The sequence below is a fragment of the Ambystoma mexicanum genome, chromosome 3p (genome assembly GCF_040938575.1).
Source record: "Ambystoma mexicanum isolate Mex_15411 chromosome 3p, UKY_AmexF1_1, whole genome shotgun sequence".
Taxonomy (NCBI): Eukaryota; Metazoa; Chordata; class Amphibia; order Caudata; family Ambystomatidae; genus Ambystoma; species Ambystoma mexicanum.
In genome coordinates, this window is record NC_090925.1 from 612,972,453 (window position 1) to 612,990,849 (window position 18,397).

Genomic DNA, 18,397 nt, shown 5'->3' on the forward strand with positions numbered 1-18,397 from the left:
TGAGCAAAAGAAAATTTGTGCAGATTAGCCCCACACATTTTCTGAGGTCGATCTCCCAGCATTCGTTTTCATTATGAAACTTCAAAAAAAGCCCAGACAAGCGCACACTCCCTGTGCGGATGGTCGAATTCCTCACACTTATCCCCAAAGGTGAATGTCCACACATTGGTGTTATGCAGTGGCAGAGGCTGTTGCAGAGCCATATAGTGTGTCTCAAATTGACAGATGTGCCAGTGTCAATGAGCAACGGAGTGTTGTGTTTAAAATGTTCACCATACACCTTGGTTGGCGCTTCGTTTTACCACCAATGTTCATCACAGTTGATAGGAAAAACACATCTTCCTCATCAACTTCACTCAGTAAAGGGTCACCTTGACAAACCGCCGGCTCGACGGTCGCCACCTGGGAAGTCTGCTTCTGGATTGGCACCCTCGGGCATTCTCTTCCACTTGAATGATTGGCCGGTCCAGGCGCTCTGCACACACGTACAAAATGATTCTGAATGCCACACCAACCACATGTGTGTCCCTTGGGCACTCACTTGCATGAGGTAAATCATAGCCACAACTGAGTTTACCTCAACTGAGGGCACACAGCACTGGGATCAGACCGAGACTCCTTATTCTGCCCGCCTGGCTTCCTACCCCCTCTCCGGCAGGCTGCTTGCCTACCACACATACTTCTTCCTGCTTTATCGACTTGAGGGCTGATTCCATCTTGGACACCCTCAGATCCGCCAGTTCATGTAAACAATCAATCTCCAAAATGCGTGCCAGAGAAATGCCAGGCTCCCGGAGGATTTTACACCTCATCTTGAAAGACAGGCAACCCTGAATGAGTTGTTGCAGCAGCTCCTCATCTTCATTGGCCCACGCAGACGCAAGTTGGCACAGTTGAAGTGGAAAGTGTCAAGACTCTCACTGGCCTTCTCTGTGATCAATCTCATGACAAGTCTCTCATAGACCGCATTCACAATAGGGGCAAAATACTGATTTAGCGCAGTTTCAGGGGTAGCCTAGGAGTTATCAACCAGTCTTAGTGTCTTAAAGATCTTGTGAACAGTGGTGTCAGCCAAATAAATTGGCATGGATATCTTGGACCGATCTTCTAGTTCTCCCGTGGTGTCAAAGTACATGTCAGGGCGTTCAAACCAGAGACTCCACCTCGGGCCCAAACTCATGGGGGATCCATCCACATCAAACTCAGTTGGGGGCACCAACAACACCTGCTGTTGAGGCAGTCTGCCTCTTGGCAGTGCCCTCGCCTGATCACCTCACATGATGCCACACCAGAGCAAGCTAGATGCGAAGAATTGGTAGATGTCCCAATGACAATGTCCCAGATGAAGAGGCCTTGGCTGCGGCGACACACCAATACTCCAGGGCGCACAAGCACTCACACTGGAGCTTCAACCCCAATCAGGCACACGCATCGCTGAAGCAAACTGTCTGCTTCCAACAGGGAGCACAAGCACTCTCCTGGGAGAGCCAGAACCCAGTATAGGCTTAGGACCCCAGGGCCCAGCACACTTGCTCAACACAGTTGAAAAGAGAAAAACATTTCCCAACATCCACCACGGGGGAGACAGAGAGAATGAGGAAAAATAGGCAGTTTCAAACTTGTATTCCCAAGGAAGGCCCAACAGCAAATCCCCTGAGGGAAATTCCCAAAAAGAAAAACAATCAACAGTTCGGATTTTGTAGGCCCCAGGAAGACCTCACAGCAATCTCATGGGGGAAGGTAGGCACTGTGCCTCAGTTTAAAAAGAAAAATGTGTGGCCATGCGTCACCTGGGGAGCCACAACTCTCACCTCCTTTCTGGCAGGATACGCGACAGTGATGGAAATGGCCGCCGTATCACTCAGGCTGTTGGAGGAACGCAGCACGTTGTACATGGGTGGCGGGTGCCTCCACAGCGAGATTGTCGGTGAACTGCTACACCCAGGTGGCGATGTAGGCAATCTCCGGAATAGAAGGCGCTTGCGCGGGTCCATATTTCAGACTGCTGAACTGCTGGGCCTCCTCATAACCATTTGTGGTGTCCCGATAGGACTAGCGGGTCTGGGTTGCATGGATGCCCACCCCACCCTAAACAGAGATGCGGACACTCAATGTGCAGTCTTTGGTCCCCGCTCTTGCACTGCCAAGTGTGCCGAGGCGGGCCGTATTTATTAACACTGCGCAATGACGTACCCCATCATTGCGCCTTAAAGGAACCACACCACATGCTACTGTTGTCCCTTAAGGGGAAACAGGTCACAAGGCCTTAAAAAAGCCTGTAGGTGACAAAAAACTTTCGGGGAGGGGGTAGCGTCTCAGGAGTCCACTGCCTGAACCCTTGTGGGTTTCTGCGAATGAATTAACATTGTAAGCAGCATTCCATGGACTGAATACACTTCCCAAATAGCTACCGCTGGAATCATTCATTGGCATGGAGCAGCCAGAGTGGCCGCAAACCATTGCAAGTCGCAAGTTTGGAAGAAACGCCTGGTTTTCGCTCCTTTGCTATAGGAAGTGGGCTCAATAAGAGGATTGATCTGCAATGCTGATTGAGAATGACACTTTGCGAACCAGGGTTTTGCAATGGCAAATGCAGAGACATTTGAATCGTTCAGCCGTAGTCCTTTAAGGTTTATGATTTTACGGTATCGTGAATTTAAAGGTGACCATGTTGAATTTTGAATGTCACACTGGATGCTGAAAATGAGGTTGACACGCTTACAAAATCAATGCACTGTTTGAAAAATGGAGGGTCTTAAGGGTTATATGTCATACATTCACATTGCCCTTTACTGGGAATGGGCATTATTTCCCCTTCATTTAATGTTTCTTTTTGGGGAATGGGGAATTTACAGCATGGAGCATGGGGCGAGTCTGATGCCGATGGGGAGGAGGTGCCACAGTCTTTGGCCATAGGCACAGAAGGCTTGTTTTCTGGTCCTTTCCTTTTTGCAGCAGTGGATTTCCAGTTTGCACGTGTCATGGCTTCTGGTGGTGCACTGTCTGCCGGAGATGCAAAGTTTCTCTGCGTGGAAGCTGGATGACTTGAGGGCAACTGCTTATAGATGATGCAGCAAGACTTGAAGGTGAATTATGCGTGCAGTGGGAGCCAGCGAAGGTCAATGAGGGTCGGGGGGATGTGGACGTATCTGCTTAGACCCTGGATGGGGCATGCGCTGCGTGGAGGACACTTCTCCGGGGTACAAGGGAGGATGACGGGAGGCAGTCGAGGAGTGCATAGCCCCCGTCAAGGTGGGATAGGATCAGTGCTTGGATGGTGGATCTATAGATGTCCAGAGGGAGGAAGGGCTTGGTTTTTTCACAGGGGGGAGAGCTGATACCAAGCTGTGTGAGTTTTCTTACCTATGTGTGTCTTGAAAGAGAATGGTTTGATGATGTGGAGCCCGAGGGACTTGGCGCAGGAGGTGAGCTCGGGTGTCATGGCCTCAGAGTTCATGGTTCATAGCCAGGTCTGTATGTCTGGGTGTTCGTTGTTATTGGTGAGGAGTAGGAATTTGGTCTTGGAGTGGTTGAGCTTCCAGTCAGTATGCACTGGACATCCAAGACGGGATTAGTGAAAGGCAGGTTTAGAGCCTATGGATGTCCTTGATGGAGTCAATCTTGATGTATAGCTATGTCATTGGAGTAATGGTGGATGCAGATGTTGTGTATGGCTAGGAGGCCTCCCAGTGGCCCCATGTATAGATTGAAGGTCACTGGGGAGAAGATGGAACGGGTAGTATTGTCGATCTAGGAGTCCATCTGAACAAACAGCTTGCAGTTGGCAAAGTAGCACTTGAACCAGCGTAGAACAAGGTTGCTGATCCCCATGCACCTAGTGGTCTACTGTGTTGAATGCGGCTTAGAGGTCGAGTAGAACTGTAGAGAGACAGATGTACACATCATCAATAGTGCCCGCCCCCTCACCACCATCACAGTGGAAGAACAGGAAGACACTGTGCGTAACACCAGGTATCATCCCAATACTGCACTGAAGATAAGAGAGACTTTATACGCTCAGACAACCACATCGAATGTACGCTTGCACTGACATAGTAGAAGGATGTCTGCATACACCATTGAACATAGAAGAGCTATAAGTGAAATCTGAAAAGAGTAAAGTGGTGTCATGAAGAGAAGATTCAAGGACACACTAAAATGATATAAGAATACTTAAAGAATAAAGGTGTGACTGAAATAAACATTTATGCGAATATAAAGAATTCATACAAACTGAGAAGTTAAGTGAGAGGAGATGCAGTAAATGAACATATGCAGAAATGCAAGGTAGATGAGAGATATAGAAGCTTGCTGCAGTAGAAAGTATAACACGGGTAAAGCAGCCATGATGAAAAAATGGTGTCGACTATTAAGCAAGAAGCCTGAAGGAGAGAGAGACAAAGGCTGCAGAGCTGACAGGCGCTGGAAAACAGCCTCATGGAAGGAACAAAGAATATCTGTTTGGCTTGGGATCAAGGATGCCACATCAAGAAGTAATTGCAAGGCACAAGAGGGGTCAAAGAGGATAAGTTACATATGCACAACATATTTCTCTTAGATTAAGTAAAGGAGTGAACATTTGCAAGTGCCAAGCATTGAACAATCAAAGATGCAGAAAGCATATGGAAGATGGAGCAACCAAGTCTCCAGAGGCCAAGAGGAGTAATATCACCCAGTATAATTTAATCAAATAGCACTAAATTAAAGGTTGGAATGAACAAAATAGTGGTCTCCTCACATATGGTGCAAGACCAGAAACCAAGGCCTTTTCATTAAGCTCCAGACAAAGATAGCAATATACCTTCACTCCCTTAAAAGTCCAGAGGAAGAGATACGTCAGGAAGGTCAACTACAAAGAAGAAGCCTTGATAAGGGCCTAACTGATGAGAGATGGTAAGGCTAACTGGCCATGTTGGCAGTGGTCTGATGTTGTTCCCCACACCTGGGATTCGTTTTGCTTGCATGCTGCTATCAAGTCGAACGTCAACGGTTGGAAGAGAATGCCAACTAATCATGAGGGCCTATGTAGCGATGAACCATACATTGTTGCAGAAGCCAATCCGCTGCTCATATTCGGCCGTTAATCTGCATTATACATAGTTAGAGGTAGTTCCAGGCGTGCCTACCAGATATGATGCAGCTAATTGTGTTACTAACACCTAAACGAAATATAGGTCTATATGTTCGCCTAACCTATCCCTCCTTTCAATAGGTTTTTACTGTTTACCACGTAGGATGATGTCATAGCTGACGTACATCGAGGTATAAAGCTTTTGTGCAATGGAAATGTATTCAAGAGTGAATTTCCCTACTTTATTTGCGGTGATAATAAAGTAGTATTTTGACATATTCTTTGAGTCTGTCCATTTATTTGGTTCTGAGATCGTTTATTGGTAATTCCATCTGGCACTTGGAATACTCCAGGTGCAACTGCACAGAACCAGAAGGCCGGGGTGGTCGTCATCAAGGATGTTGAGGACATTGTCGACCACCTGTATGGTTGCTGTCTCAGTGCTGCATCTGGGTCTAAGTCCGGATTGGTAGGTTTGGAGGAGATTGTTATTGTTGATGTGTTGCGGCAGTTGTGCAGCTACCACTTTCTCGATTACCTTACCTAGGAAGGGGAAATGGATGATGGGGCGATAGTTATCTATGTTGTCGGAATCCAGAGTGTTTTTTTTGTAGTAGAGAGAGGATATGTCCTGTTTTTAGGGTTGATGAGAAGGTGCCTTGCGTTAGGGAGCTTTTGATGATCTCCACGTAGGGAAGGAGAGTTTCTGCTAGGAGGGTATTGAGGATGGATTCTGGGAGGATGTCATCTGTATACGATGTGGCTTTGAGGTCCTCTGTTGAGAGTGTCTTGGATGTTGTCCAGGGAGTGGAGATTCGGGGTGGAGGGACCTGAGGCGGGTCTATGGATGCAGAGCTGGCATCTATGTGCTGATGAATCTTGCTGATTTTGTTGATGAATAAGATGTTGATGGCAGTGCATTTTCTGATGGAGTGTGGTATGGAAGGATTGGGTAGCGGGTTGATGCAATGCTTGACTGCTTTGAATAGGGCTCTGCTTTTTTTGTTTTGCTTCTGCTATGGTATTCTGATAGTAGCAGGCCTTGGCTGTGTTGATTAGTTATCGGTGGGTTGCTCGGACTTCCTTAAAGAGCGCCAGGTCAGAGGCAGTCCTGGAGCAGTGCCAGGTTTTCGCTTGTGCCTTGATGACTCTTTTGCTGAGGTTAAGTTATTAAGTGTACCAGGGTGCTAACGATTTCGGTTTGCAGGCGCGTTGTTTCAGATGTGTATGTTGGTCGATGGATGCTGAAAGGGTTGCGTTGATTGCTTCCAATAGATTCACAGTTCCATTGGGGGTGTTTGGTCCAAGTAAGGTGTAGGTCAGTGAGGTCTTCTGTGAGGGCTTACACCGGGAAGTTCTTGAAGGACCTGAAGGTTTATCTGATGGGTTTCAACTGGGAGTGCTTGACTGAGGTGGTGTACAGGATGTTGAAAGACACGGCTAGGTGATCAGAATAGTCAAGCGGGAGAGGAGAGCTGTAGTCGAGGGAAGACAATGCAGTGATGATTAGGTCGAGGATGTTACCTTTCTTGTGTGTTGGGTCTTTCGCATGTTGTGTGAGGCTGAAGGTGTCGAGAAGGCTGAGGAGAGCTTCCTTCATCGGTTCGGTGGCCTTGCTGCCTGTGGGTTTAAGTCTCCTAGGAAGATTTGGTTTGCTTGTGGGAGGGACATGGTGGTGATCAGGTCAGTGAAGTCTCCAATGAAGGCAGTGGTGGGTGTGTGTGGTCGGTAGATGAGATGGAAGGTGAGTGTGTCCGTTGGGGAGAGCGGGAAGTGGCAAGAGAGGACTTTGAAGGAGCCAATGTTGTTGATGCCAAGTCTGATGCCAGGCCACGAGATCTTATGTATGACTGCAAGGCCTCCACCTGTCTTGTTTGGCCGGTCTCTGTGTTGGATCCTGTAGCCATCGTGGACATGGACGCCTAGGATGTGGGTGGAGGTAGGTCTCGATGATGAAGATGGTATCAAGTTTGTGTGTAGTGATGAAGTCGGCAATGTCTGCTGAATGTGTGATAGCTGAGAGGATGTTGGCGAGCATCAACTTCTGTGTTGTGGATGGTGAAGGGGTGTTGATGGGGTTGCGAAGTCCATGCTTAGAGAAGGGGCAATGCTGTTGATGTTGCCTGTTGATGGTGGGGATGGCCTGTGGGGACAGAGGAAGAAATCACATGTCGGCACGTGCTTATCTGTTGTTTGAGCAGGGGTTCGGCCCTGACTCCTGGCAGTCTGAACAGGTCCAAACAGGAATTGCCCATTTCTTCATCTGCCCTTGATCTAAGAGTTAAGAGCAGAAAGGAAGAGGCAGTGCTAAGAAGGTGGATGGGGCTTAGGCCAGGTGACTGAGATCCACTTGCACCTGCTACCCAACTGCTACCCAACTGCAAGAGGCTAGAGGGCTGCTTAAGTAGGGAAAAAGGGTAGGAAAACCAGAACGCCCCAACTGGTTAAGGGGATTGACAGGTGGGCGGGGCTTAGCCAGGTGACCTAGATCCACTTGCACCTGCTCACCAACTGCAAAGGAAAGAGGTGGGAGGGCTGCTTAAGTAGGGTGAAAGGGCGGGATAACAGGAAGTCACCAACAGTTTAGCATGAGAGGAGAGGACTATTTCTACTGGAGTCTTCTCCGATCACACTTGTTCACTGACTTTTGCCCCGACTAAACCCTTTGACCTTCTGGAGTCAATAGAGTGCTATTAAATTAGTTAATAATAAAATCAATATATATATATATATATTTTAATGCAAGCTTTTAAATGTAAGCTCCTAGGCTGTGGCCATCGCCATGTGGCTCTTTGCTTCTGGAGTGGCTGGCTTTCTTGTTCAGGCCTCTTTAAAAAAAAGAACAGGGGTTCCACAAGTCTAATACTTTCAGCAGTGACCCTAAATAAGAAAGAATAGGAATATCAAATAATTTGTCTTTCTTGAATTCTATACAATAATTGCTAGACTCATTAAGGGTTTGTTTCAGGCACACTTCAGGGGGTGAGTCACTGATTTAGTCTGTTCTTAAACACCTCATCTCAGCCTTTTATCCTTCTGAGGTCGATAAATGAGTACCAACACAGGTTCTATTTAAAGCACTTAAGCGTAAGTGCTGTATCATTATCATTTGGCCATGGACGTCTGCTTAAATTCACAGTAATTCGGTAATATGGCCTATACACACTGATCTTAACAATAGATAAGGCGTGGATTCTGGAATGCAGACGACAGAGGCAGCAGCATAATCCAGCAACTCCTGGCCCTCTCCTATATGGATTATGAAAGATATGAACTCAAATAAAAAGAAGATAGAGGTTGGTGATAACCCCATTTCTAAAAAGCCTAAATCAACTCCAGAGATGACTGAGGTACCTAGCCAACAAGATATATATACTCTCCTTTTAAAGATGGCGCAGGACTTGAGTAAAGTGGCACCAGATGTTGGAGATGTCAAGGCATCAATGGAGGATCTCACCATGAAGGTATCCCAGATTGATGGTCCAGTTACTGCCATGGAAAGTGGTACAGCCTCTATGAACTCTGAAATATCTAGCAGCTACAGGGAATACAGGAGCTTGAGAGATGACTTCCATAAAGGATCTATGAAGACTATGGAGATTGATCTCAAGATTAGAAACAAAAATCTGCGGATAGTGGGCATTGATGAGTCAACAGATGAGAATGTGGTCCATACTGTGATGGAAATGTTGAAGACTACCTATAAGTGTGACAATATTACCTCCATGGACATTGACAATACTTACAGCGTTGGAAGAAAATCTGGGCCCAAAGCCAAACAGATTCTCGTTTCTTTTATGAATACTAGGAGCAAGGAGGATGTACTGAGGGCTGCTAGGGGTAAAGAATCTGCCTTTCTTAGAGGCAATAAGGTCTCTGTATACCCGGATTACCCCAAGGAGGTATTGGAATTCTGGAAAACCTTTAAGGGCCCTAAGGACCGGGCAAAATCTCTCGGGATAAGGTCTTTCTTGAACAGGATGAACCTGCTGACTTTGATGTTTCCAGAGGGTGTAAAGTCCACATTAGACCCCTCAGAAGCCATGAAGTGGTTGAATGCACTGCATAAAACCTCTAATGCAATGGTCTAACCCTCTTTTGATTTCTTCCATGTGATTGTGGCTTAACTTTATTTTAAACTTTTTCTTATTTTTTGCTTAAATATATATTGAGCCTTTATTTTGTATGCATCAAAATGGCACCGAGTCAACATTGTAGTTAAACAAGCCTTTTTTTAAAAAAACTCTTACTTTCATCTCCGTTCCATACTTCCATACTGCTTCGTTCCGGAGGCTCAGGGGCCTGGAGTCAAGGACCCGGCATGGATCACGTGAGCGTCAGCGTGAAGGTGATCAGCTGACTTTGCAGTGTTCGTATTAGCGCTCCTCAATCAGTTTAGATCCTGCTATGCGTCTAGGGGCGGATAAGTCCTGCTGTGGGAAGGCGGCATGATACAAAGTCAAGATCAACGCCGCGATTGTGCGGCAGGGTCTGCAGTCTCACATCGGACAATGGAGCAGAGATGTGAAGGTACACTGGGGGCAACTTTTATATTTTTACTTTTGCAGGGACGCTTAAAATAAGCCTATGGAGCGAGAGTTGTCAGACGGGCCTCAGAGGACATGTGGCCCAAAGACTGCTGCGGCTGCTCAAGACATGCCATAACTTTGTAAAGGTCAGCGGTTTCGTCTTTCCCCACTTTCCTGTCGAGAATTGTTGCAGCGGAATTGTGGGGTATGGGTTACTGAAAACATTGCAGAGTGCAGATGTGTTTTCTGCATGTCCAATCACATTGAACACTCATTAACGCAAATGCCATTGTGTTTTTTGTTCATCATCATATTTTTCTAAGCCAACGTGTGAGGGCAACCAGGTTGCTATATTTTAGTCATTGTGATCTGCCAGTAGGTGCTTCATGTACAGACTTGGTAAAGAAGACCCCAGTAGTGCAGTCTGCGCTGCGATTTAGAGATGGTCTCTATTAACCCTTCAACATCTTACCCTCAGGACTCACTGCTGCACTAAAGACACCCGTTGACTCATCATTTCCACTTTCTTCACATCCATGAACATGGAGGAGGTGTGGCGTTGTCTTTTGTTCGAATTGTGTTTCCGTGCGTTTTGATCAACTCATGGCTTTTATTACCATATGGTGTGGTAGGGGGAAGGCTTCTTTGGGATATGATGATGCTGGCATGTGACATCCCTGCTAGAGCCTCCTCAACATTTGGCATTTGACAGTTTGTTCATAGGCTCACTTTCTGCTGATCACTTCCTGAATGTATTTTAAGCCCTTAAATGCCTATTTGCATATTTTGGAGCTTATTCTTACCAGCAATTTCTTTTATTCTTCCTGGTAATGTTTAGACAACTTTGTGGAAGTTATTTCTTTTTCATTGTTTTTTGAAAGGGTGTATGTTTTCCCTATTGCTTCCTGTGTATCAGTAAACTACTTTTTAACTGAGGATTGAATGCATTTTGGGCACTGGGTCGCACTCCGAGACTGTTTTTTCTTGCAATAGTATATGAGTGGAATATGATCTGACCTGTTTTTCAGGCTGGATCTGGATAATGGCATTTATGGGATATTTTGGGGCTTTATGTTTATGTTACAAAGCTCCTCTTTTTAAACTCTCATCACAATTGATGGACTTTGTCTCATTTTTTATTACACCTTTTAATATAACAGCCAGGTGCGGAGTGTGACATGGAGGGCAAGGTGCATTCAAAGAATCAATTTATGGATGGATATATATGCTTATAGCCTTTGAATGTCTTTGCTGGTTGAGCGCAATATATGGGGTAAATTGGTGACTATAGCTTTGATGTATGATATTTTTCATGTGGAGGACAATGCACCACTTTCAACACTAATTTTCATTCCTTTTCTCCAGGCATGTTAGTTATTTTTACGGTTGGTTTTATGATTAGTGAGGCACCAAAACACACTTAGGGTTGATGGGTTTGGTCTTGGGGTAATAACATTCACTTATGAGGTTTGTGTTTAGGGGAATTGGGTGGACGGTGGCTTTGAAAAATAGTAGAGTCAAATTTTCTTTTACTATGGTGCCTTGCTTATGTGTCCTATCTTTTCTGTCTTCTTGATCTGTTGGAACTTTATTATGGCCTAAAGCTTTGGTCATTCCATTGAAATTCTTAAAGAAATGATACTATGCAGCTTCCTAAGGCTTTTTCTTTTTGTCATCATTGAATTGCCTTTGAATGTGTCGATTCGGGGCCCTTTTGAGGATGGGTGTTAGGATTTGAATAAGTTCAAGTGGTGATATGGGTTTTTAAGAAAATGTTTTAGACTTAGGTTTTGAATATTTATTTTATTTACTCATAGTTAGCTTTTGGTTTATCAGTTCAGTATGGTTGCTATGTGGTATATAAACTTTTACTTTAAAGTGCTCTTTGTGGTTTGCTTCTACTTTGGGGTTGGGTGGCTGGGGTTCAAGTCTAACTATCTTTTTGTGGTCTTAGTGTTGAGTGGTGTGCCATTGCAGTGTTTGATACCTGTACACAGTCTAATGTGCAATATGGACGGGCATTTGAGAGTGATCACTTGGAGTGTAAATGGTTTCAATAATGTACATAAGAGGAAGAAAGTCATGTCTTACCTGAATGATCTGAAGGGTGATGTGTGTCTCCTGAAAGAGACGCATCTTGTTAAGAAAGATACTGATGTATTAAGGAAAGGATGGGTTGGTCGAGTGTATGGATCAGCTTTCAACTCAAGGTCGAGGGGTGTGGTGATTTTGATTAGAAAAAATGCCCCTATCAAAGTTCTGAAAACATTTAATGATGTTGATGATAGAATTGTTGCCATTCTGAAGAATATTCAAGGAATGGGGTAATTTGTTGTAATGTATATCCTCCTACAGTAGATGATGGCTTCTATTTCAGGAGGGTGGCTGAAGTTATCCAAGATTTGGGGTCAGGAAATATTGTTTTGGGTGGGGATTTTAATACAGTTCTGGACCAGGATATGGATAGGTCAGGTTCAATATTTGGCAGAACTACCGATCTGCACTCCAGAGCTTTGAAAGATCTTTTGGAAGAACATAATTTAAAAGATGGATGGAGAATGGAGAATTCGATGGCCAAAGAATACACCTTTTTTTCAGGGGTGCATATGACCTATTCGAGGTTGGATATGTTGCTGACAGCAGGAAGGATTTCCGAAAATTATTTAACATCCAACATTGGAAACATAGTATTGTCGGACCATGCTCATGGATATGAAACTTGATTTTGCTTTGAACAAGACTTATACATGGAGATTGAACACTAGGATATTAGACAATGAAAATGACATGGAGAAGATTGCCACAGAAATAGATTACTTTGTGCAGGAAAACTGTACTGGGGAAGTTTGTCCTGGCACAGTTTGGGAAGCTTTTAAATGTACAGTACTTGGTATGCTCATCAGTTTGGCGAGCAGTTTGAAGAAAAGATCTGATCATAGACAGCGGGAACTGGAGTCGAGTATTAAAGCAGTCACAAATGATTTGGGGTCTAACCCTGGGAACTCAACTGGGATTCAGAAACTTAAACACTTGCAACTGGAATTGAGAAATTTGATTTCTGATAGAGAGGATAAAAAGTTCTTCCAACAGAGATGTACATATTTTGAGAAAGGGGAAAAATGTGATCGTTGGTTAGCATTTCGACTGAGGAAAAGAGAGTCAGAAAGGACTATTACCTCGATTTAGGGACAGGACAACTGTATCACTTTTAAACCAAAAGAGATTAACAAAGTTTTTCAAAATTTCTACTCCGATTTATACAAAAATGAAACATATATTTCGGATGATGATGGAGGATTCCTGCCAGGATTACAGCTACCAAAGATCTCAGGGGCGGAATCAGATCCTTTAGAGGAGAATATAACACTGGATGAGTTGAAGAGAGTGATTGGTAAATTGAATACGGGGAGGTCTCGTGGACCTGATGGTCTACCTGTTCAATTTTACAAGTGGCTACCTAATTCTGCGTTGACCCTCTTGTTGGACATGTATAAATCATCCCACTTGGGTGGTTTGCTTCCATCTACTACACGTCATGCATGTTATCAGTTTTCTTGAAAAAGGGGAAGGATGAGACTTTAGCTTCCAGTAGACCGATTAGTCTGCTTAACGTTGATAACAAGATACTGGCGAAAGTACTTGCTATGCAAATGGAAGATTTGTTGCCTAGCTTGATTCATCCTGACCAGTCAGGCTTTGTAAAGGGGAGAAGCACTGCCAGTAACATTAAGAAGCTGCTGCACACTATTTCTGTAGCTGCTGAGTCCACGGCGGATTCAGCAGTTCTTTCTTTGGATGCTGAAAAAGCCTTTGACAGGGTAAACTGGCAATTCTTGTTCAGAGTCCTGGAAAAGATCGGTTTTGGTTTGAACTACATTTCTTGGATTACCTTACTTTACATCAAACCGACAGCTGATGTGAATACCAATGGTTTAAGATCTGAATTTTTTGATTTGGAGAGAGGAACAAGACAGGGATGTCCCTTGTCTCCTTTACTTTTCGTCATAGGTATTGAACCTCTGGCAATGGCGCTGAGAATGGAAGGGGATCTGAAAGGTGGGAGTTGTTGGGGCATGCAACAAAAGGTGTGGTTTTATGCTGACGATTTGCTTCTGGTACTAGAAGATCTTTGAATTTCAATTCCAGCTCTCATGGAGGCTTTGTCGGCCTTTGGTCACCTCTCAGGTTATAAAATAAATTGGTCCAAGTCAGAAGTTCTTCCCTTGGTACCGTCTTGTGACAAGGATTTTGTTACACATTAGGGGTTTAAATGGTGTACAAGAAAGCTGTTGTATTTGGGAGTTTGCATTTTACCGGATATTAATGATTACGTAATAGAAAACTTGAAAATGGTCTGTGCAGCATATAAGATGGATTTAGAGAGATGGAGTGCTTTGCGTTTGTCCTTATGGGGTAAAGTTAATGCGCTGAAAATGGACTCTACACCAAGGATCAATTACGTGCTTAGTATGATTCCGTTGGATATTGTGAAGAATATTTGACAGGAATTTGATGGACTTACTCAAGATGTTTTGTGGGACCATAAACAACCAAGGTTAAAGCTAAGTAAATTACAATTGCCACTGGAAAAGGGTGGTTTAGGTGTACCTAGTTATAGATCATATGATTTGGCGTTTATGTCACTGACTTTATTGGAATTTTTGGAACCAAATCCAGATGAATGGCTGTGTGCAGAGAATAGTCATTTTGGTCCTTTGCGGCCTAGAGCTTTGTTGACAACTATACAGAAAAATACAGAGTGTAAATGACCCACTGACTAAATGCCTGTTCAATTCATGGTTGAGTCTGAATGTTTGTTTGGGGTATGATGCTTTGCGTGATCCTAAAGCCTCAATTTTGTTGAACCATGGTGTTGAATGTGATGGGAAGACCCTGTTTTGGTCTGAATGGTTTCTGGCGGGTGTTCAGTGGTTGGGTGACCTCTTTGAGAATGGGAATTGGTTGACTGCTAAAGATTTACAATCTAAATATAACATATCACATTTCAATCTGAGTGATTACCGTAAACTTCGAAAAGCTGTTGGTAACATTGATTTGGAGGAAAGTCCAGTGCTGACAGTTTACGGAAGAAACATAATGTGGGTGAGGGAGGCAATGTGAGTCAAGTGTATGGTTTGATTACAGGGAAATTTGACGGCAATGATGTGTTAAGTGAGGAATGGAGTAGAAGGTTAGGGGCCAATATTGAGGATGATCATTGGTCATGAATGTGCGCAAATACAAGAATGTGCTGCTTAAGTTTGGTGGAAAGGTCGCGACAGATTAAAATAATCAACAGGGTCTACTGGACTCCTGAAAGGCTATTTCGTCGAAGTATGATTGATAGCTCTGATGGCTGGTCATGTGTTTATGATGCCGGTACTTTTGAACATATGCTCTGGACATGTGCCAGAGTAAAAGATTTTTGGTTTGAATTTGGTAGGATCTGTGATGCTGTATTGAATGAAAAAATACCCTTTGATTTTAAAACTTTAATACTCAGTTGTGACCTTTTCCTGGAGGATCTTTCAATGAGTCAGAAGAAATGGATCTATCGAGTTGCGATGGTGGGTAAAAAGGATTATCTTGAGAATGTGGAAGACGACGAACCCAGTCCTAATTGAAGTGTGGATTGATGAAATGCATGGTTTAGCGGAGATGGAAAGGGTTATTTTTTCAAAGAAACAAGAAACTTTCATTATTTGATAAGATTTGGGGGAAATTCCTCAGTATGTACTGACTACAAATTGTTGATAGATGTGAACCTTGGGTGTGGGTGGGGGGGAATGGTTTTGTAAATATGTACAGGTTGTGCACTATGAATTGTTTTGGAATTTGTTTTTTCTTCTGGATGCTTATTATTGTACATACTGAAATCCTAAAATAAAGTTTCAAAAAAATAAAAATAAAAAACAATACTTATGGCGATCCATTCTTGTATGAAATGTATATCACATTATAGTGATATCGAAATCATATTTTTCGTAGTGTACTTAGAAACAATGCCACTTCCTGCTTTGCCAAGGGGTGAAAGGTTGTGTTCCATTGTTTCTATGATATCACTTCGGGGTGGGGTCACATGACATCACTTCCTGTGGAGTCATCACAGGTCAAGGGTTGTGTGATGTCACTTCCGCTACCCCTGGCATTTTGGTGAAATCACGTCCCTGGCTGCCAGTCCCCACTGTACTGAAAACCTGTGGTCACTAGCTATTGGCTAGTGCGTTTGGATATAAATCTTACCAGTCACAGCTGGAATTGCAAATATAATCCAAGGCAGGAGTGCTACTCTTTAAAAGACCTGCTGGGAAGACTATTGGCTAGTGAGTTTGGATATAAATCTTACCAATCAAACAGCTGGAATTTCCCAATATAATGCAGGCTCTATGTCCCTACATCAACCTGAGTTTTTAAAAATATTTTTTTTCGAAGAAATATTTTTTTTTAAAACAATTGAAATGTATTTATTTTTGATTTGAGTGTTTCCCCCAAGCTTCCCCTCTCCCTTAATTATAAACCTTACCCGATCCCCTTCCCACCCGTTGAAACCCCTTACCCCCATATATTTCGATGAGTTTTTTTTTTTAAATTACATCAAAAAAAAACTTGGGTATGAAACTATGCGATACCATAATGCAGAGCTGGAGTGCTACTTTTTGAAAGACATGCCGGCTAAGACTATTAGAAAGTGAGTTTGGATATAAATGCTACCAATCACAAATTCTGGAATTTGCAATATAACGCACAGCTGGAACGCTACACTTTGAAATGCCTGCTGGGAGGTTTCCCTGTCTCTTGGTAAGGAGGAGCGGCCTAGCTTCGCTGCGTCCTTACATGTCTGGGCTGCCAGACACCCGAGTATGTGTAACCTTTGTGGTTGTAAAATCTGCCTGGCCTGGTGAGAGGGGTAACATCTGTACAGAAGAAGTTCAGTCTTGCACTTTCTAAATGCAAACTCAAGAGAGTATTCACCCTCTAGAAGAAAGTGCCGCCTCAGCGCGGCCTTTGCTTTCAGTCAGCCCGTTCCTTGCTGGCTTACACCCAGGTGTTCTATCCTCGCTTGTTAAGGCATTCTGTGCAACACAGATGTTTTACAGGCTGTTTTTCATGACACCTTTTTTGCATTTGGTTTTCTAGCAAACAAGTTGTAGGGGTATCGAATCGCAAACATATTTTTGATGGCTGTTCATTTTTTACAGAAATATTTCTTTTCTTTTTTATTCTGATTTCACTAATTTCCATCCCTGATATTTTGTGGCAATAAGATCCGAGGCGGCGGGCCAATACCGCCCTAGGTAATGCCCCCGGGGCCGTAGTTACAGGCCCGAGCGTAGCAAGGTCTTATTGCCATTAGTACCCCGGCCCTTAGACCGGGGTACTAATTGCATTTTTTTCTGTCTTGAAACGCTGCCGCGTTTCGAAGCAGAAAAAAAAAAAAAAGTTGAAAAAAGATGGCCGTCGGGAAAGGGAAAACGTAGTCCGTTTTCCCTTTCTACGGCGGCCATCGGGAGCAGACGTGCTGGGAACACAAGTGTTTCCAGCGCGTTCACTCCAAGAAAAGAAGAAAAAAGAAGGTAAGTAGGGGTTGGGACGGTGGGGAGCAGATAGATTGCGGGGGAGGCGGGTGGAGGAAAAAAAATAACTTACCTGAGTCCCCGGTGGGGGACGAAGGCAGCCTCCAGCCATGGGGAGGCTCGAGCGGGGATTGCCCCGTTTCGAGCCTCCTCATTGGCTAAGGGGCTGCCACGCTCCTCGCCGGGAACAGAGTACCCGGCACGCACAAACGTACACGGGAATACCGTGTGGTATGGCTTAACGAAGCCCCGGGGGCATTACCGTGGGCGGTATTGGCCCGCCGCCTCGGGTCTTATTGCCATTAGTACCCCGGCCCGTTAGACCGGGGTACTAATTGCATTTTTTTCTGTTTTGAAACGCTGCTGCGTTTCAAAACAGAAAAAAAAAAAAAGTTGAAAAAAGATGGCCGCCGGGAAAGGGAAAACGTAGTCCGTTTTCCCTTTCTACGGTGGCCATCGGGAGCGAACACGGGAATACTGTGTGGTATGGCTTGGAAATGAGCCAATCACCACACTGTATTCCCGGTGCGCTGCCCGTGCCGTGTCGGGTACTAATGGGTGGTAACGAGTGACAGATGCGCACTCATTTCATAAGTATATTTGTTTGGGACACACATTATTTCTCTCCTGTATTGTAATGTGATTCTTTGATGAGTACCCTCAACAGTCCTTTGGTGTAGTTAGGTATTCTTCAGCTCAGCCAAGCTACCCAAAAGTACGCCACCATGAAAACCCCCCACCACCGGTGTTACTGTCTTTGTTGAAGGATTTGATGCGTAAATATTGAGTGAGTGTGATGGGCTGTCAGCAGTCGATTCTCGGTGGTCACCATGGCAACCCTCAAAAGCAGTAGGTCGCGTGCACTGCGAACGCAGCGGCCTGCTAGAGAGGTACGACATGGACCCACGCTCCAGGTGAGGACTGTGCTGAGTCAAGTTTCCGTAGAAAGGAATCCCACGCGGATACGCGTTTAGTAACATATACTGTTATCACTGTTGCAGGCAGTTTTTTACACCGTACATGATACGTTGAAGGCGAGGAAGACGATCAACATAAAGGCTGAGGTACAAACGCAATAACCTTTTAATTATGGTTTTGCAAAATGTGGGGTAATCGCGGGATTTATGCACATATACAAATGAATTGACACTAGTGTCGCTATTCTCTTTCTTTCTTTTCCACCTTATTTCTGAACACAAAGCACTGTATATCCTTGATGATGG

General features: G+C 44.3%; 1 protein-coding gene across 3 annotated transcripts in view; it reads right to left on the bottom strand.

Annotated features, from left to right (window-relative positions):
* SLC12A5 (solute carrier family 12 member 5) overlaps positions 1 to 18,397 on the bottom strand; it is a 1,549,598-nt gene that overhangs the window by 580,407 nt on the left and 950,794 nt on the right. The gene's annotated exons all lie outside the window — the stretch shown is intronic.